Genomic DNA, 20,057 nt, shown 5'->3' with positions numbered 1-20,057 from the left:
AGAGACCCAAATAGCATTCTCATCCTGTTTTCTTAGGGCCCAGGTCTGTGAGGCATATGTTAATGCAGGAAGAACAGTGGAATCGAGGAGATGTGCTCAGAGCTGGAGGTTCTTTGTCCTCTCAGTTATTTCTTCAATGCTCTTGAAGGCATTCCAAGCCGCTCTCTTCCTCCTGCGTAACTCAGGTGCCAGGTCATTCATTGTAAAATCTTATCATGCCGAAGGTTGTGTGTTCACGAGCTCACTGGATGTCACTGTCTCACCGCCTGCGTTCGGTGCTCTTGAGCCGCTGTGTGTGGCCTGGATCAGAACGGCTGTTGGCCAAGAGCAGACGGAAGAAGAAACGAGGGCTAGGCTGGTCTATATCAATAGTAGTTTATTCCAATCCTCTTCACTCCTGTCTTTCTCTGCCTCCTTCTCTCCTGGGCCCCAATCTTAGAAACTCTCTCCTTCTGGCTCTGACTCTGGATCTCTGGATCCCGAGCTCTCTAGCTTCTGACTCCCTTTCTGAGCTTACGTCTTAGTTTAAATAGCAGCCACATAAGGTGGTGACATAAAGGTGGGTTGAATACTGACGAATCAACAAAGAGAGGTAAGACCACTCCTCCAGGAGATTAACTCAAGGATAAAATCTCATCTACAGAGATTACTTCAGATTACTAGGAGATCCTCCCAAGGGTGGGATCCCAACAAGGGTGTGTTCTTCCCTCAGTTAGTAATCTACTTAAATAGTTGTAATAAATCTACTTCTAATATTTCTAGCAATGTCATTCTGTATGAGCACAGTAAGAGATATAAATTTAGTTTGGTTCTTCCTGAGAACATCTCACTATACATTTAGCAGTCCTCAGGCCAGGTTAGTCTTCCTAGCTCCAGCAGGGTCCTAGTCTCATCATTACTTATTTTTGGATCATGACAGCATTTGTCCATGATCATGCCCTCAACTTATAGTTGAGTATCGTAGCTCTTTGGCCTGGCCCATTTCGATGCCAGGGTAGCTCACTGCTTGCCCTGGGTCCATTCAGTAACTTGTCGGGACCCTGCTTTTGGGTTGCTAGGAACTAAGGGCAACTGAGTCAAGAAATCAGATGCCCAGGAGTAAATATTATTCGGAGTCAATCAACTGCCAAGTTACAAAGCATAATATTAACTGTCTTCCTATGTCCACACAGAAAGGACATTGCTTACAATACAAGTTCAGTGTCCTTAGATGGGTGTGACCTGACAAACCTAAGCTACCTGAGGAAGGACAAAAGAGTGTTATCCTACAATTCATCATGTTGATTTCTCGATCTAGGTATATATAACTGTTGCATTTGGAGATGGTGGTTCCAATGAGAGTGAATGGAACATCAGGAACAAGACTGTTTCTCATGAACATTGTCTATGTGAGATTCAGTTGTAATCCAACCTTTCCACACTCAAGGTTGAAGTTGGTTAGCATCTGTGACATTTGGCTGATGTTTGGCGTTATTAGAACGATGTCATCAATGAAGCACAGGTGGTGTAGTTGCTGGCCATCTATCTTCACTCCCGTTCCTTCCCATTCCAATTGTTGCATGATGTTCTTGAGGGTGGCACTGAAGAGTTTTGGTGAAATGGTATCACCCTGCCAAACCCTTCTCTTGATATGGATGATTATTTCTTTGTAAATTGGTGAGATCCTGGTAGTGAATCCATAATACAGCTCACTGAGGATCCTGATGTATTGAGTTTGTATGTCCTGTTTGGCTAGGGCTTCAGTGACCGCTTCAGTCTCGACAGAATCAAAGGCCTTCTTTAAATCAATGAACATTAAACAGAGTGGCATCTTGAACTCTTGAGAAACCTCAATGAGCTTGGTTATCATGTGGATATGGTCGATGGTGTTGAGTCCTTTTCGGAACCTGGCTTGTTCACATGATTGTCCTTTATCTAGTGTTCTGCTAATCCTATTCGGATGACTGCGTGAACAATTTGTAAATGACACACAATAAGGCAGATTGGGCGATAGTTGCCAATGTCGTAGATGTCTCCCTTGTTGTATAGTAGTACAGTCCTGCTGGTTTACTATTGGAATGGAACCTTGCATTCAGACAGGTAGCATGTGAAGAGCCGGGTCAGTGTATTGATGAGTACTGACCTCTTCTTCAGGTGTTCAGGTCTGACCTTGTCTGGGCCAGGTCCTCTTTGTTTCTTTACTGATGAGATGGCGTGTTGGATTTTGGAAGGGAGAACATTGGGAACAACATATCCATCCTGTGGAATTTGGTATGTCGGAAGTGGACATGGCTATTAAAGAGATCTGAGTAGAGGTCATGAATAATCTTCTCCATTGCCCTTGTGGAAGATGTGATAGATCCATCAGGATGTCAGATGGCAGTCATCTTGGTATTGTGGTTGGTGAAGGACTGGCGGGCATTGTGAATGCTTTTCCCAGCTTCTGCTGCATCTACCAGCACTGCTGCTCTCCTGTCTTTGAGGTCATCCTTGATCGCTTTTCTGCACTGTTTTGCCAGCTTGGACATTCCCTTGCGATTGCCTCAGGCATGTGCCAAGCCACATTGGCGAATAAGTTCAAGAGTGTTCGAAGAAAGGAATTTTTTTTTGTGGTTATCTCTCTCTTGGCATTACTTGCACAATCATTGAGGTGCTGAATCATTCGATCATATTCCTCATCAATGTTGTCAATGATGGCATCTTCCCATGTTGCCTCAACAGATCCAATGAGCTCCCAGTTGTTCTTTCTTGGAGTTCTCTTCTTAAACTTTGCATTCTTTTCTCCCCATTCTGTGAGGTAGAATTTTGCATGAAGGAGACGGTGGTCTGATCCCATTTGGAATTTTGGGACAACAGCAACATTGGTTAGGCAAAACTGCTGATGGAATATGATGTGATCTAGTTCATTGTGGAACCATCCACTGAGAGGCTCCCATGTCGAACTTTTAGATTCAGCCTTTTGAATCTGTGAGTTACCATGGATGGTCTTGGTTGACGTGATGAACTCAGACAGTCTGTCACCCTGTTCGTTCCATTCTAGGCCATGGGTCCCGATGTGGAGTTCATCAGCTGATCTTCTTGGTCCTATCTTGGCATTAAAATCACCAACAATGATCTTGTAGAAGGTGTGATCTTCTTTATAGAACTTCTCCAGCTCCATGTAGAACTTCTCAATTTCTCCTTCACCATAATTGAATGTTGATACATAGACAACAAAGATAGAAACTGCCGGGAGTGAGTCACATATATTCAAGTGTAATCATCTGATTTGGGTTGTTAGGCATTTGAATGAATCAATGCTCATGGCTAAGTTCATGTTGACAAGGATACTGACACCACTGATGCCTCTTTTTTCACTTTTTCCAAGGAACAGTTCTTCTCCAGTGTCAAAAATGGCGTGATGTGATTGATGTCTTCTCGTTTCGGTCAGACCAATGATGTCGTACTTGATCTTTCGCCCTTGTACCATGAGGTCCTCGATGGATGCATCAGATGCCAGTGTACGTGCATTGAAAATACAGACAATAATTTTTGTCTTTCTTTGTTTTGACAGCCTAGTTCGACCTTGAGATTTTATCAGCCTCTCCTTTCACATCCTTCTCAACTCTGCCATATTCAGGGTAGGGGAATGAGATCCATTTTGATTTTACTGGATTTGGCATATCGAATATACCACAGATAGCTTGCCAGGCTCTGCCGAGTGGGTGGAATATTCAAGGTAACCTGAAAAATAAATAAACATAAATAAAAAAGTCGCATGGCCCGGGAGCTTGGTGTGATAATCTCTGGATCCTGGCTGTTGTTGGGGTTACACGGCAGTTGGTGGGTGTAACTGTCTAGCTACTGGAAGGTCCAGTTCCAAACTGTGCAGGCTTGGATATCTCAGCCCCAGGTCCTGCACACCTGGGTTCCTCTGCCATTTCCTTTATGCGTGAGGCTCATCCAAGCGTGTGGAGAGTGGTCTCAGCATGACTTTGGCTGGGTCCCGGAGGTCTTCAGCTGTCAGGCCCTGGTAAAGACAGTCAGGCACAGGGTAGGAGACTCTGCCTTGTTCTCTCCCGGGAGCTTGGTGTGATAATCTCTGGATCCCTCAACAAAAAATGAAAATAATTATGAAAGTAAATAAATAATTAAAAATAAAATTTTGAAAAAAAATTAGGCTTGTAGCAATAGTAAAGTGAGTACAGCACTTTTCTTTGACACTGTCAGACCACTCATAGTTCCTGGGTCTTACCAGGAATAATCCTTGAGTGCAGTGTCAGAAATAATTCCTAAGAAACACTGGCTGTAGCCTCAAAACCAAACTATATAAAATAAACTTAATGAAAATTATCAAAAAATCAGGAATATTTATTTGAATTTTACTAACTATAGGTAACTAAAAACCTTTCATGTCCACTATTCTCAATTTGCATATTTTCAAAGACGTGTCTACTTAATTTTATACCCATTGCTCAATCATGGACTTTGTTGTTGTTGATTCTTACACGGTACTCAGGAGACATAACACTATTCCTAGTGATTCTTGGCCATCCAGGTTAACAGGTGAATGCAAGGCCTTAAGTTGCAAAGCTGTCTCTGCTCAGCATTTTCAGGAGCACCATGGCTGTTCTGGAGTGCTAGAGGGTCCCGGGTCTATCTCAGCAATATCTCGGTCCATGTGCTGCAGAAATACTACTCTACCTAGTTCTTTCATCACTTTCCTAATATTAACTTTGTCCACGTTCGCTGTATTTCATTTCCTAGATTTTGTCTATTCTCTTACAGCACTTAGTGATTCTGGTGAAAATATTCAGATAAATATCAGTTGTAATTGTAAAAATACAGTGCATATTTGGATTTTTTTCAAAGGCACCTGATGTTATATGAATTTGAGATACTTCATGAGATACAATTGAGATTCATGAGATACAATTGAGATACAATTAACTCAAGAAGAGAAAGTGAAAGTAGGAATGGAAACAGTTATCTTTATGGAAGTAAGGTTTTTAAATATTTCATAATTTTATAATATTATGCATTATAGTCAAGTATAAGACATATTAATAGTATCAAGGATTAGATTTAATAAATGGCTCCATATTATACTAAGGTAATCTGTAAAAGTCTAATCCCTTTTTTCATTATACAGTTGACCACTATTACTTGACTAACAATCATCCTTCTACACCACTTCTGGAACCTGCTAATTTAGTCTTATTTCTGAAAGTTTTTTGTTTTATTTACTTCATTCGGTTTGTTTCTTTATATATTCACATGATTTTAATTTGTTTTTTTCCATCTGACTTATTCTAGTGATTACAGCTTCATGTTCACACTTTGTACAATCATCTAGCAATGATCACTTAGACATAAAATAATTTTCAATTGTGCTAGTGTTCGCCACACCTAGCATACTTTCGGCTTATTAATAAATAAATAACTGCAGAAGAATCTTAGTCCTATAAACCCTGTGACAAATTAGCTATCTCATTTATTCCTATTTATCAAGTCAGCTTGGTTATGTCTCTGGACTCATTTTTATAACATCCATTTTGTAACTTGGGATATGTTTCACTTTTTTTTTTTTTTTTGCTTTTTGGCCACAACCGGCAATGCACAGGGGTTCGTCCTGGCCCTGCACTCAGGAATTACCACTGGCAGTGCTCGGGGGACCATATGGGATGCTGGGAATCGAGCCTGGGTCGGCCGCGTGCAAGGCAAACGCCCTACCCACTGTGCTATTGCTGCAGTCCCATGTTTCACATTTTAAGCATTTCCCACAACATGCACATTTCCCAGAGAATTGCTCTTTCTTAAGTTTTGCACAGATACATGTGCCTTCTTTTTTAAGTATTTCCACAAAGATGTGGTGAGGTACTATCTTTTGAACCATATATATTTTTTAGGAAATTGTTTTTGATATTACACATGACATTACACACTTATTTCCCCTACATTTTAAAAATAATTGCATTTTGTTTACTTATGATTGTATGAATTACAGTTTTATCAAAACTTTAGGAACCATACAATAAAATGTTTCTCCTTTTGTAAGAGAGCACAATTAATCTATAATTTCCATCATTGTACCATATCTATAAATGCAGATTAAAACATAATTACATATTTTAATATATACATTAAAATATTAAATATCAAATATTTAACATGTTCTTTGTTTTAGATTAAAAATACATAATTTCATTACATGGATGAAAGATATTTTTTGTAAATAGACAAACCTGTATTTTTTTTTTTTTTTGCTCTTTTGGGTCACAACTAGCGATGCTCAGGAGTTCCTGCTGGCTCTGCACTCAGTTACACAGGAGTAACTCTGAATTAGTCCTAGTGATGCTTGGGAGACCATATGGGATGCAGGGGACTGAACACGGGTTGGCCTTGTGCAAGGCAAACGCTGTACTATTGCTCCGGTCCCTGTATGATTTTTGTGATAAGCTTTTTCTTCTATCTTTAAATATACATTTTTTACTTATCTATAAAAATCTAGTTTAAGTACTAGGTCTAAAGACAATAAGAGAATTTTTTACTATGGGATTTGAGAAAGATTAAAATATCTTTGTAACAGACTTCTTTGGTCAAATAATTTCAAGATTTTTTTTTTAGTAAGTCAAGAAAAGTCATGTCAGCCAGGGGTTATGTCTCTGTTGGAAATAAAGGTTGATTTGGAGTCTTGATAGTTGGTTGGTGTATTTTAAGACATCCAAAAGTCTCAACAGTCCTTATACCTACATTCAGTGTTTTATTCTTTCCCTATCAAAGCTCTGTCACATTTGATGCATTGTCAGACTGTTAATTCAACCTACATAAATTGAAAACCCTTAGGATCAAGCTTCCAGTTTGATTTTCATCTATATAAGCCTAGAGGCAAAAAGAAATGAGAGATGCTGAAAATCCTTGGCTCTCTGTCTGAGTTTTGAACTGAGAATTTAGGACCTTGAGCTTGTTACACATTTTCTTTAAGCTGTCCAGAAAAATTAAAGCAACGAGCCTACCCTAGAGCACTGAGTTTCTCATGTCCTTCTTTGTGTTCCTTTTGAAGGGTGAATCAATTTCTCAAAGACTTGTCATTAATAGAATCTTCATTGTAGGTGACCACAGGTGATAATTTAATTAACTGTTTTTCCTGAATGTCCTGTGCTACTAGAATTACATGTCAATCCGTTGGATTACTCTTTCCCATCATCCATAGATACCAGACAACAAACTATAGATTCTTATAATATACATTAACTTTTCATCTGTATTATCAATAAAGTTATAGATTATTTATCATTAAATAACTCTAGTTGAGAATCATTTTTATGATATTAAATCAATAGCTTATTAAAATTAAGTCAATCAAAATATTATTCAGGGTTGAGTAGTACCAATGTTTAGTACTGTTATTTCAAATCGCATTTATGTGCTTCAGTGCTTTATAAGAAATAATCTTGCATTCTGAATCTTTCAGGTCTTGTTTAGAATTGACATTAATGAGAATTCCAACAATCTTTCCCTCTGAGTTCCTACAGGACTTTTTTTTATAACAATAGTTGTGTTCTTTTGCACTGAAGATGGGAAGTATCAATAAGCAACCATAAGATAGACATTTTAGGTATTTATGTGACTCTATGTTCTAACAATACTGAAGTGCCCAGCAACAAATAAGCTGCTGAAGAAATTACAGTGCAGTTACATGTGGAGTACTACCCAGCTGTGCATATTGCATTTTGTTACAATAAACCTTACTAGAGTGTGTCATGTTAAGTCAAGTGATTCAAAAGAAGTACAATTAATATCATTTCATTTGTTTATGGAGTGTAAACAGGGAAGGGCATCGATAATGACAATGAAAATAAATCAGGAGACTCGGACAACATAACAGTCCACCAAGTGGAAATAAAAGACCTTGGGGCAGTGATAGAGAGATACTAGCATTCTGATAGTGGATAAAGTACAGTAATATTTTATATTTAAATATTAATTCTAAATATTATCTTCAATGATAATGCCTAATTAAATATATTAATACAGTTAATATATTAATATTAGTACAATAATATATTATTTTTTATTCAAATAAGTCTAGAGACTAATAAACACCATATTAACTGATTTCTTTATATTAGCTACAGGATAAGATACACAATTAAATTTTAAAAATGGTTTGCAATTGCACACATGATATTTTATGTAAAAATTAAGTTTGGGGATTAGAAATGTGGGTAAATTATCAAAAGTTCATGAATTGTGCAAATGACTTGGGTTTGATCCTTGAAGCAAAAATATATTAGAAAAATAAGTATTGAAATAATAAAATCAATAAAATAAGTATACCCATTAAATTCTCCCGAGAATAGACCATACACCCCAATCAAGGAAACTCAAAGAGATCCAGACAGAACTAATCCAAATAGAAGAAAATCAGTATCTGTAGCACTGTCATCCTGTTTTTCATCAATTTGCTCGAGCGGGCACCAGTAATGTCTCCATTGTGAGACTTGTTGGTTACTGTTTTTGGCATATCGAATATGCCATGGGTAGCTTGCAAAGCTCTGCTGTTGGGGGGGAATCTCTTGGTAGATTGCCAGGCTCTCTGAGAGGGGTGGAGGAATCGAACCCGGGTTGGCCGCATGCAAGGCAAATGCCCTACTCACTGTGCTATCGCTCCAACGCATCAAGACTTATAGTAATCAAAATGACTAACATCAAGGGTAGAGTTATATTTCTAAGAGCAGCAAAAGAAGAGCAAAACCAAAAACAAAAAACCTATTAATGAGGGTCTATAAAATTCACAACAGCTCTCTTAAATTAAACCATAGGAGCTCAAATGTACAATGTAACTAGTAAATGAAATGAAACAAACATCAAAACTAGGATAAATTATCATTCTGACTCAGGAAATGATATAAAACTCAACTGACAAATATTATCTAAAGAATTTAGACTTGCATATAAGAAAATAATCCCATTCATAACTGTGCCTCAGAAAATCAAGTTCCTGGCATTCAGCTGGATAAATAGTTGATGTACTTCTACAAAAAAACCCCTATAAATTACTACTAAGATTGATAATTAAAAGGATATGAGGAAATGGAAACACATCCCCTGATCATGAACTGGAAGTATCAATATTGTCAAAATGAAAATGTTGCCAAAAAGAATATACAGATTCAATATTATTCCTATAAAATACCAATAACACTTTTAAAAGACATTGATCAAATGCTTTCGAAATTTATGTGGAATGATAAATCACCTTCCCAAATAGATTATTAAATCCTGGGAGGAAAAAAGATGTGAAGCTTCTCTTTCCCCAGCTTCAAGCTTTACCACAAACTTGTAGTAATGAGAATAGTTTTATACTGGAATAAAGTCAGATGCTCAGACAAATGAAATAAAATGAAGAATTCATAGACATTTAGATAGATAGGTGGACTGTTTAGCTTTGATAATGAAGCAAAAAGCATTTTATAAATGCAGCAAGAAAAACCTCTTCAGCAAATAGTCTTGGGGGAAGTGTTCGCACTCTCTGTTTCTGTCTGTCAGTCTGTCTGTATGTCTCTGTCTCTCTCTCTCACACATGCACACACATATGCGCATTCACGAATTCACACCCCTTTCTAACACCATGCCAAAAATTAAATCAAAATGGAATAAAGACCTTGATATATGACCTGAATTCACAAATTATATATTATATTCTTAAGTAGAACATTTTATGGCACTTATTCTAGATATTATATTCTTAAGTAGAACATTGTATGGCACTTATTCTAGATATATGTTCAATGGTTCAATTCTATCAGCCAAGCAAACAGAAGCATAGAGGACTGTATTAAACAAAGTAGCTTCTGTATAATAAAAGAAACAATAATTGAAAAAAAAGACAATGCACAGACTGAGAAAAATACACGAAATATATATTTTCCCCCCACACATCTGATAGAGTTGATATTCAACATATATAATGTTTCTTTTTGCTTGATATAAACTGCTGTTAAAACTGCTCACTTTCTAAGAACAGCACTGAAAAAAATCATTGAGAATATATAAACATAAGTAAAAGGAGGGTTCTTTACCATATGTCTATCTCAAGGTGATGCATGATAACCAAACCAGATTGCAAATCCATGTTTATACCTTAGAATTTACCCAGCTAAGTTAGAAAGATATCAAAAACATGTTGTAAAACATTAAATATAGTATTACTGCAACAAATAGTGTATATATGATGATGATTGTTTATTATAAATAAATAATAAGTAAAATTGATTTTGCTTATTTTCCTTAAAGGGGCATTGTACACTTTTTTTGTTTTTGTTTGACAAGATAGTTTAAATTCAATACAGTACTCTCTGTACTATATAAAGTTCATATTTTATATATAATATATACATTATACAGCATGTATAATGTATATATTATATATAATAGAGAGAAATATATAAAATTTAATTTAGTGAGGTGTGCTCCTAAGAGGTTCTCAAGATCTCTAGGGCCCCACAGTGACTGTCAGGCAACGACACTTTTCTTGAATACTGGTTAGGTCCCCAAAATGTGGTACTACTGTGCTTCAGGAGTCATGATGATTAGGACCACTACTGGTTTGCTCTAGGTCTTTAGGGAACTACTTAACTGTGCTCAGAGAATGTGTTTCCCAGAATGAGCTGAAGACTACCTAGGCAGAGATACCCAATACCTTACTATTTTCTGCTTTCCAAAGAAATCTATGATTTTCTTTTGTAGTCTTTGAAATAGAAATGCATGATTTATTGTTATGTGAGTAAAGGAAGCATTTTCTAAGTACAGTGAATACTGTATATGTATTATAGAAAGCACAGGTATCCTTACTTATTTTAATTATGTTTATAATATAATAAATATTATATCGCTGTAATAAAATCACAAGTACTGAAGCCTGTTATGTAGTTCATGTTCAAGAATAGTAAAAATAGATATAGATGTTAGTATTTTGTGTTTAATTTTATACTTAACATTTCTTTATAGAAAACATAAACCCTGGAATATTTATCCACCATTTCCCTAAAAATGTAGCATTTTCTAACAGCTACATAGTACTCCATTGTGTAGATGTACCAAAGTTTCTTTAACCAGTCATCTGTTCTCAGGCACTCAGGTATTTTCCAGATTCTGGCTATTGTAAAGAGTGCTGCAATGAACAAACAAGTGCAGATGTCACTTCGACCATACATCTTTGCCTCTCTGGAATATATTCCCAGGAGTGGTATTGCTGGGTCAAATGGGAGCTCAATTTCTAATTTCTTGATATGGTCCATACTGTTTTCCAAAAGGGCTGAACCAGTCGGCATTCCCACCAACAGTGAAGGAATGTCCCTTTCTCGCCACATCCATGTCAGCATCGAATGCTTTTGTTCTTTTGGATGTGGTCAGTCTCTGAGGTGTGAGATGGTATCTCATTGTGGTTTTGATCTGCATTTTACATATAAGTGGTACCACATGGAAAGTATCATGCTAAGTGAAATGAGTCAGAAAGAGAGGGATAGACATAAAAAGATTGCATTCATCTGGGGGACATAAAGTAACAAAATAGGAGATTAATATCCAGAATAGCCAAGATCAGTACCAGGAGGATTACTCCATAGCTTAGAGGCCAGCTGGGCACTCTAAGGAAAGGGCAGCTCAGATAGAGAATGGAGCACCAAATAAAGGGTGTTTGGAGGATCCTCCCAGGAGGGGAGATACATGTTGAAAGTAGACTATGGACTGAACATGTTTGCCACTCAATGCCTCTTTTGCAGACCACAACACCCAAAAGGAGAGAGAGAACAAAAGGGAATGCCCTGCCACAGAGGCAGAGTGGGATGGGGGGATGGGTGTGGGAGGGATACTGGGATCCATGGTGGTGGAAAAGGGCACTGGTGGAGGGATGGGTATTTGATCATTGTAGAATCGAAACCCAAGCACAAAAATTTGTAAATCTACAAGTCTATCTCATGGTGTTCCACTAATAAAAATTAAAAAATAAATAAATAAAAATGTATGTGTTTCGATGCCTGTTTTGCAGGCCACAGCACACAAAAGGAGGGAGAGAACAAAAAGGAGTGCCATGCACAGAGGCAGGGTGGGATGGGGGGATAAGGGGAGTGGTAGAGGTACTGGGATCAGTGGTGGTGAACAATGGGCAATGGTGGAGGGATGGGTACTCGATAATTGTACAGCAGAAACCCAAGCACAAAAATTTGTAAGTCTACAACTGTAACTCATGGTGTTTCACTAATTAAAAAAAATTTTTTAAATGTAGCATTTTATACCACAGTGGTATTCTGTCAATTTTCTTTTATGGAAACAATTCCACATAAAAAATTGTATATAATCTTGGTAGAAAACAGTGACAAACACGACTGAAGTGAAAGGTAATATTCATCATATCTTTTAGTCTCCTAGTAAATTATGGTGAAACAAATTTGAGAGTGAATTGGTATCAGTTTTTCAATTAAAAAGTGAGTTAAGATGAATGACACCTCAGTGCAAGAAACTACATGTAAGTACTTGCATAAACAAAAAATTTTCCTTCTCGAGTGTCATGAAAATATTTTCTAGTAGCATATCATTTTTAATCATAGAATATTTTTAATATAAATAGTTTAACTATAAAATGTAAATGACCCTAATTTAGTCTCAGTAAATGATAGTAACAAAGGCTTTGTAAAGAATACATATTTCATGATTATCTAACAGTTCATGATATAATACAACTCAATCAAATATGTACTTCATACAGTGCTGTATTATTCCCTTTTTAGAGAACAAGTTCATAGTCTCTTCTGGGGAATATGCCTAAATTAAAATAAAAATTCTTTCTGCAATAATTTGTCACAGGAGTCTACAACTTCAAAATTTCTCCTCTTGAATATGAACTAAACATTTGAATAGAATCTAGAGCTATTTCAGTATCATTTTTTTCAGACACTGTGTATAAAATGTGTGAATTGACTGATTTTCATTTATTCCTATAATTGTTTTTTCTCTTAAAGAATCTCTGGAAAGAGTTCCCTTCCCATTACACGAACTGAATAATAAGGCCAAAGACCCATGCTTTAAAGTTTACTTTGTTTTTGCTACTGAATAAATAAAAAATCTGTTTTGTTATTTAGAATCCCATATGGAAAATATTCGGGCTAAAAGCTATTAGAAGGTGACATTTTATTTATATTTCTAATTTGGATCTGACTTGATATTACTTTGTATCTTTTCTCATTGCACCTGGAATATCATTCGTTTATTAAAAAAAAGAAGTAAAATATAATAAGCATACCCTGATTTATTTGTTGATTAGCCACAGAGGTTGGTTCAAATATAAAGCGTTTTAATATAAATATGAAAGAATTTCATAATTGAGCAAACAACTCTAGTTTACCATCACTGTCACTGTCACTGTACTCCCGTTGTTCATCGATTTGCTTGAGCGGGCCCAATAACATCTCCATTGGAGACTTTGTTGTTACTGTGTTTGGCATATCGAATACATCACAGGTAGCTTGCCAGGCTCTACGGTGCAGGCAAGATACTCTCGGGAGCTTGCCGGGCTCTCCAAGAGGGGCAGAGGAATCCAACTCGGGTAGGCCATCTTGGCTTTGTTCAAGGCAAACGCCCTACCACTGTGCTATCGCTGTAGCCTGGCTTTGGTGACTCTAGATAACCTCGGGCCAATTGCATGCCCCCCCACACACCCCCCCCACCGTGGCGGTGACGACCCATTCAAATGTCTGCCCTATCAACTAGTTTACCATATGATTACTTTTACTCTTCTTTTGAAATGGATAGTCAACTCTGTATTATCACACAAGATTTGATGTACTTGAAAAATTTCTAAATAATTTTCTATAGCTAGCATCCCTCTAATATTTATCTGTATTTTCTCAATAAAAGCTAAATAGTTCAAAACATGCACTTTAGAACTACATTATACTATTTATGTCACTTTCATAATGAGGAAAATGCATGTTTGACTTAACATTCAACTTCAATCTTTATCTCACACTAGTTTATCCCATAGTAGAAACTCTATAATTTCAGGATGAAATTGTCACTGTCACTGTCCTCCCATTGTTTATTGATTTGCTCGAGCAGGTCTAGTAACATCTGTATTTTGAGACTTGTTATTACTGTGTTTGGCATATTGAATAAGTCACGGGTAGCTTCCCAGGCTTTTCTGTGAGGGCGAGATGCTCTTGGTAGCTTGCTGGGCTCTCTGAGAGGGGTGGAAGAATTGAACCCGGCTTTGCCGGGCTGGCTGCACACAAGGCAAACGCTGTACCGCTGTGCTATCGCTCCAGCCTGTGATGAAATTATTGTATAATAATTTAAATAATAATTGATATAATTTGACTTGGGCTGGAGTGATAGCACAGCGGGTAAGGCGTTTACCTTATACGCAGCCAACATGGCTGACCCGAGTTCGATTCCTCCGCCCCTCTCGGAGAGCCCAGCAAGCTACCGAGAGTATCTCCCCCGCATGCAAAGCCTGGCAAGCTCCCCATGATGTATTCTATATGCCAAACACAGTAACAAGTCTCACAATGTTACTGGGCCTGCTCAAGTAAATCCATGAACAACGGGAGGACTGTGACCGTGACTAGGCATAATTTGACTTAATAAGTGAATATTAAATATGTTGAATGTCATAATACTTGAGATATATATACTTTCCTTTAATTTTTCCCATCTATAACAGGGGCAAGCAATAGGGAGGTAAGGAAGAGCCTTCAAAAATACTTTATTTGAGTAATTACAGAGAAGTTTAACAATTATTCATCATATTGCTTATATGTTTACATTTATTCAATAATTTCATTATTTAAATCTGCTGAAATTAGTATATCATCCTACTGTTCAACTCAGTAAATCTTTAATAGTAATATTATTACATTTTTAAGTTATTTTTAAGAAGTTTAAACACTTCACCAAACATTTTTTCCTGTTGGTTTATACCAGCACTGCTTACTTTTTAATGAATTCTGACTTTTTAAATTTCTATTTGATGTTTTAACATATAAAACTAAGAACTAACTCTAAGATAATGCTATGTTCCTTAGCCCAAAATAGTACACAGATAAAATTTAATGTGAGTTAATTTTGTGTACAGTGCATATGCTATATAAATGTAAATATGTATTTCATAAAATAATACAAAAGGGTAAAACAACATTATTTATTTAATATGCGATTATCTATTAAATATATAATGAATACATAGGGCTGGAGCGATAGCACAGCGGGTTGGGCGTTCGCCTTACACGCGGCCAACATGGCCGACCCGAGTTCGATTCCTCCGCCCCTCTCGGAGAGCCTGGCAAGCTACCGAGAGTATTCGATATGCCAGACACAGTAACAACAAAGTCTCCAATGGAGACGTTACTGGGCCCGCTCGAGCAAATCGACGATCAACGGGAGGGCCTTTACCTTTTACCTTACCTAATCTGACTAATCCAGATAAAACAAATTAATCTGTTTCTGGAGTATTTGTACTCACTCTTTTATTGACAACACAATGTATGATAATATTATAGGACAAATTCATAAAATATTTTAAATTTTAATACGATTAACAAAATGAGAACATTTCCATCAAAGACTAAGAAGAGAAGTAATACTCTCGAGAAGCATGGGGGTATGGAAAAACTGATAGCTTATGTGCTACAAGTATTGAGGAAGAAAGGAAGGAAGGAAGGAAGGAAGGAAGGAAGGAAGGAAGGAAGGAAGGAAGGAAGGAAGGAAGGAAGGAAGGAAACTGTCTATCTTCACTCCCATTTCTTCCCATTCCAGTCATCGTATGACATTCTCGAGGGTGACACTGAAGAATTTCAGTGAAATGGTATCACCCTGCCAAACCCCTCTCTTGACATGGATGATCACTTCCATGTAGAATGGTGAGATTCTGGTAGTGAATCCGTAATACAGCTCACAGAGGATACTGATGTATTGAGTTTGAATGCACTGTTTGGCTATAGCTTTGATGACCACTTCAATCTCAACAGATCAAAGGCCTTCTTTAAGTCAATGAATGTTAGACAGAGCGGAATCTTGAACTCCCGAGAAACCTCAATGAGTTTGGTTATGGTGTGGATATGGGTAATTGTGCTGAATCCTTTTCAGAACCGGTCTTGCTCACATGGTTGTACTTCATCTAGTGTTCTGCCAATCGTATTCAGGATGACTCAAGTGAACACCTTGTAGATGACAGACAATAGGCAGATTGGACAATAGTTGCCAATGTCGTGATGTCTCTCTTCTTGTACAGTAGTACAGTCCTGATGGTTGTCCAATGGGACAGAACCTTGCATTCAGACAGATAGCGTGTGAAGAGCCAAGCCAGTGTATTGATGAGCACTGAAGGCAGGTTCTTCAGCTGTTCTGGTCTGACCTTGTTTGGGCCGGTTGCACAGAACACTCACTCTACAGGTACCAGATAAATACCTCATCTTCAGACCTCCACTACCTCCATTTCGTCCACTACCTATCGCCACCATGCTCCAGGACGCTTTCCAGATGCTTAGGCCAAGACTCACGTATGAATGAAGCCCCACATAACAAGGTAAGCAGAACTCTCTGACCTTGGACTCCAGGCTCAACAGACCCAGGAACAGATCCTCTGCCTGCTCCCACCAATCTCCGGAGACCAGGGATTAAAACAAGAAGCTTCACCTTACCCAGCCCTGTCTGCTACCACCAACCTCCGGAGACGCAGGGATTACACACAGAAGACCCACCCTATGAGTACCAGATAAATACCAATTTGGTAAACCTCCACTACCTCCACTACTCAGCCACCACCACACTCCAGGATGCTTTCTGGACTGCGGCCACAAAGCAGCTGTGGGACACATCATAAGACACTTCATACAAGATTAACACACCATATTTGATAAGGTTCAAATGTGGTTTTAACCATGGGAACACCTGCAAGGGTTATTAGGGACTGCCCTAAAATCCTCTATCTCTCTTGGAAAGCCTGACAAGCTACCGAAAATATCCCGCCCACACAGCAAGATATCGGTGGCGTATTTGATATGCCAAAACCAGTAAATACAATGTGTCTCATTCCACTGATCCTGAAAGAGCCACAATACAGCAGCATTAAGAAGGATGAGGAAGGAGAGGCTGATAAAATCTCAAGGCCGAACTAAACTGCTAAAATGAAGAAATGACATAATAATACTGATAATGGGTCTAGGGTACCTGGACTGTCATATGGATGCAATAACTTTTTACACCAAAAGCATAAACATTGACATTTTTAACAATGACCCCTCAAAGGTAATTTAAAACAGTGTAACTGGAACTATATCTAACATGATTTGTAACAGTTAATTCAAAGTTGATTGAAGATTTGAGACTAGAACAGAATCCATATAAATATTGAAGAAAAAGATAGATAAAACGTTCTAGAATATGGATTTAAAAGTGTATTTAATGATTTGACTTTGTAGGAAAGATAACAAAAACAAAAATTAACAGATAAATCTTTATGGAATTAAGAAGTTTTTGAATGGCAAGAGATACTCAGGCTAAAATAGTATAATGAATGGGAGAAAATATTTCCATAATATATACCAGATCTAGAATATGTGAAGCACTCAGAATACTTACGATAAGAAAAAAAAGAATAACTGCATTAAAAATTGAGAAGAAGGAATAGGCACAGTTCAAGGAAGACACGGATGGTCATATTCTTACAAAAAAAGTACATTTTCTCAGTTTTTTTGGAGCTAGAGATTGAACCCAGTAGCTTTAATTTAGTGATTGAAATGTACACATCAATTTGCTATAAAAATGCTCAATGTTTTAATGTACATTTGTTCTCTAATATGTTGTTTATATGGATCCTATTTTAAGAAAAACATTTAATTTTAACTAAAAATTCTAACCAAATTAATTTAAAATATATTTAATCAGAAATTGAAAGTACAACTTTCCAAGGAGTGGAGAAATTATAACCATTGAATGAGATTCTTAATTATAAAAATTTGTCAATCCTCATAATCCTAAATGTTTTCAACTTCATGGCATGATATGAAATACCATCTGCTTATCAAAATGTTTATTTCAAATTTTTGATTTAAAGTTTATGCTTTCTATAGTTATTTAGATTTGTTGGTAAAATTTCAGCATTTAATCTGATATAATAAGGGCAGTTACTAACAATTAAACTGAATTTTATTGTATAAATATTTGTATGTTAAAATATGTTGATATAAATAATTAATAGAAAATTATTAGATAAAAGTAAACTAAATCTGTGGATTGTCAACAACATAAAAATTATTAAAATTAATACTTAAAATATGATTTCTTGGTTGTAACAACAGAGAGCAAGGAAAATTTTGACATTAAATATTTGCTTAATAAAAATGCTGATATATTTCTTTATCTTATTTGTTTATAATCAAAGAACATTAAAAGTATACAGTAAAGATATTCTAAAGCACAAAATTATCTGTATTTTACAAAATTGGAAGGAATCATTAAGAATAGTTTTGCATATAAAGTAGTGTTTCAAAATTTGCCAGAATATAATTTGAAATAATTTTTTAATTCAAATATTCTGTTTATGTAATTTACACATTAGTTAATCTATTTGAACAGCATTAATTTGTATATGAAGGATTTGTAATATAAAATGGTCTAATGTCTAGTCAATGGCTATTTGCATTTGGAATACAAACATTTTTACTCGAGTTCTGGAGAGCCCGGCAAGCTACCAAGAGTATTCGATATGCCAGACACAGTAACAACAAAGTCTCCAATGGAGACGTTACTGGGCCCGCTCGAGCAAATCGACAATCAACGGGAGGGCCTTTACCTTTACCTTTACCTGAAATTTAAATTTAGGGTAAATTGATATTTTTTGTTATTATTTTTATTACTATTTTTGGTTTTGGGCCACATTCACCAGTACTGAGGGCTTACTCCTGACTCTGGTGGAACTTAGGGAAACATATGGGGTGCCAGTGATCTTAACCTGAGTTGGCTTTTTTTCAACGCAAGCACCCTGTGCTATCTCTCTGTCCTGATTAGGATACTTAATCACTTAATCACTTAACTTCCCGTTAGTCGTCGATTTGCTCGAGCGGGCGCCAGTAACGTCTCCATTTGTCCCTGTCGCGTGCTAGTGTAGCCCAATGGCATCTCTTCGCTCCGGGAACATGGAGGGCCTCAAACCGATCGTTCATGACCTTGACAAAGAAGTCTGACCATCTGGTAGGTGGGCGGCCACGCGGTCTCTTGACATCCCGTGGAATCCAATCAGTAACAGCTCTAGTCCAACGGTCGTCTTTAAATCTCATTACGTGACCAGCCCGTCTGATTTTCGACACCTTGGCAAATGAGACAGCGTCCCTGATCCTTGATCGTCGACGGATGTCAGAACTCCGGATTCGTTCTCTCATTTGAGTGAAACGTGATATTCCAAGCAGAGCTCTTTCTATTCTTCTTTGGGAGACCTGAATGGCGTTCTCATCTTGTTTGCGTAGGGCCCAGGTCTCTGAGGCATATGTTAATGCAGGAAGAACAGTGGAATCAAAGAGATGTGCCCGGAGCCGGAGGTTCTTCGTCCTCTTAGCTATTTCTTCGACATTCTTGAAGGCGTTCCAAGCCGCTCTCTTCCTCCTGCGCAGCTCGGGTGCCAGGTCATTTGTCATGTTGACCTCTCGACCTAGGTACACATAGCTGTTGCATTCGGAGATGGTCGTTCCATTGAGAGCGAATGGGGCGTCAGGAACAAGGCTGTTTCTCATAAACATTGTCTTCGTAAGATTCAGCTGTAGTCCTACCTTTCCACACTCACGGTCAAAGTCGGCCAGCATTTGTGCCGCTTGGCTGATGTTTGGTGTTATTAAAACAATGTCATCAGCAAAGCGGAGGTGGTGTAGTTGCCGACCATCTATCTTCACTCCCATTCCTTCCCATTCCAGTCGTCGCATGATGTTCTCGAGAGTGGCACTGAAGAGTTTTGGTGAAATGGTATCACCCTGCCGCACCCCTCTCTTGACATCAACGATCACTTCTTTGTAGAATGGTGAGATCCTGGTAGTGAATCCGCAATACAGCTC

Source organism: Sorex fumeus, unplaced genomic scaffold, assembly GCF_029834395.1.
Source record: "Sorex fumeus unplaced genomic scaffold, SorFum_2.1 ptg000008l, whole genome shotgun sequence".
NCBI lineage: Eukaryota > Metazoa > Chordata > Mammalia > Eulipotyphla > Soricidae > Sorex > Sorex fumeus.
Note: the sequence above shows the minus strand (reverse complement) of the source record.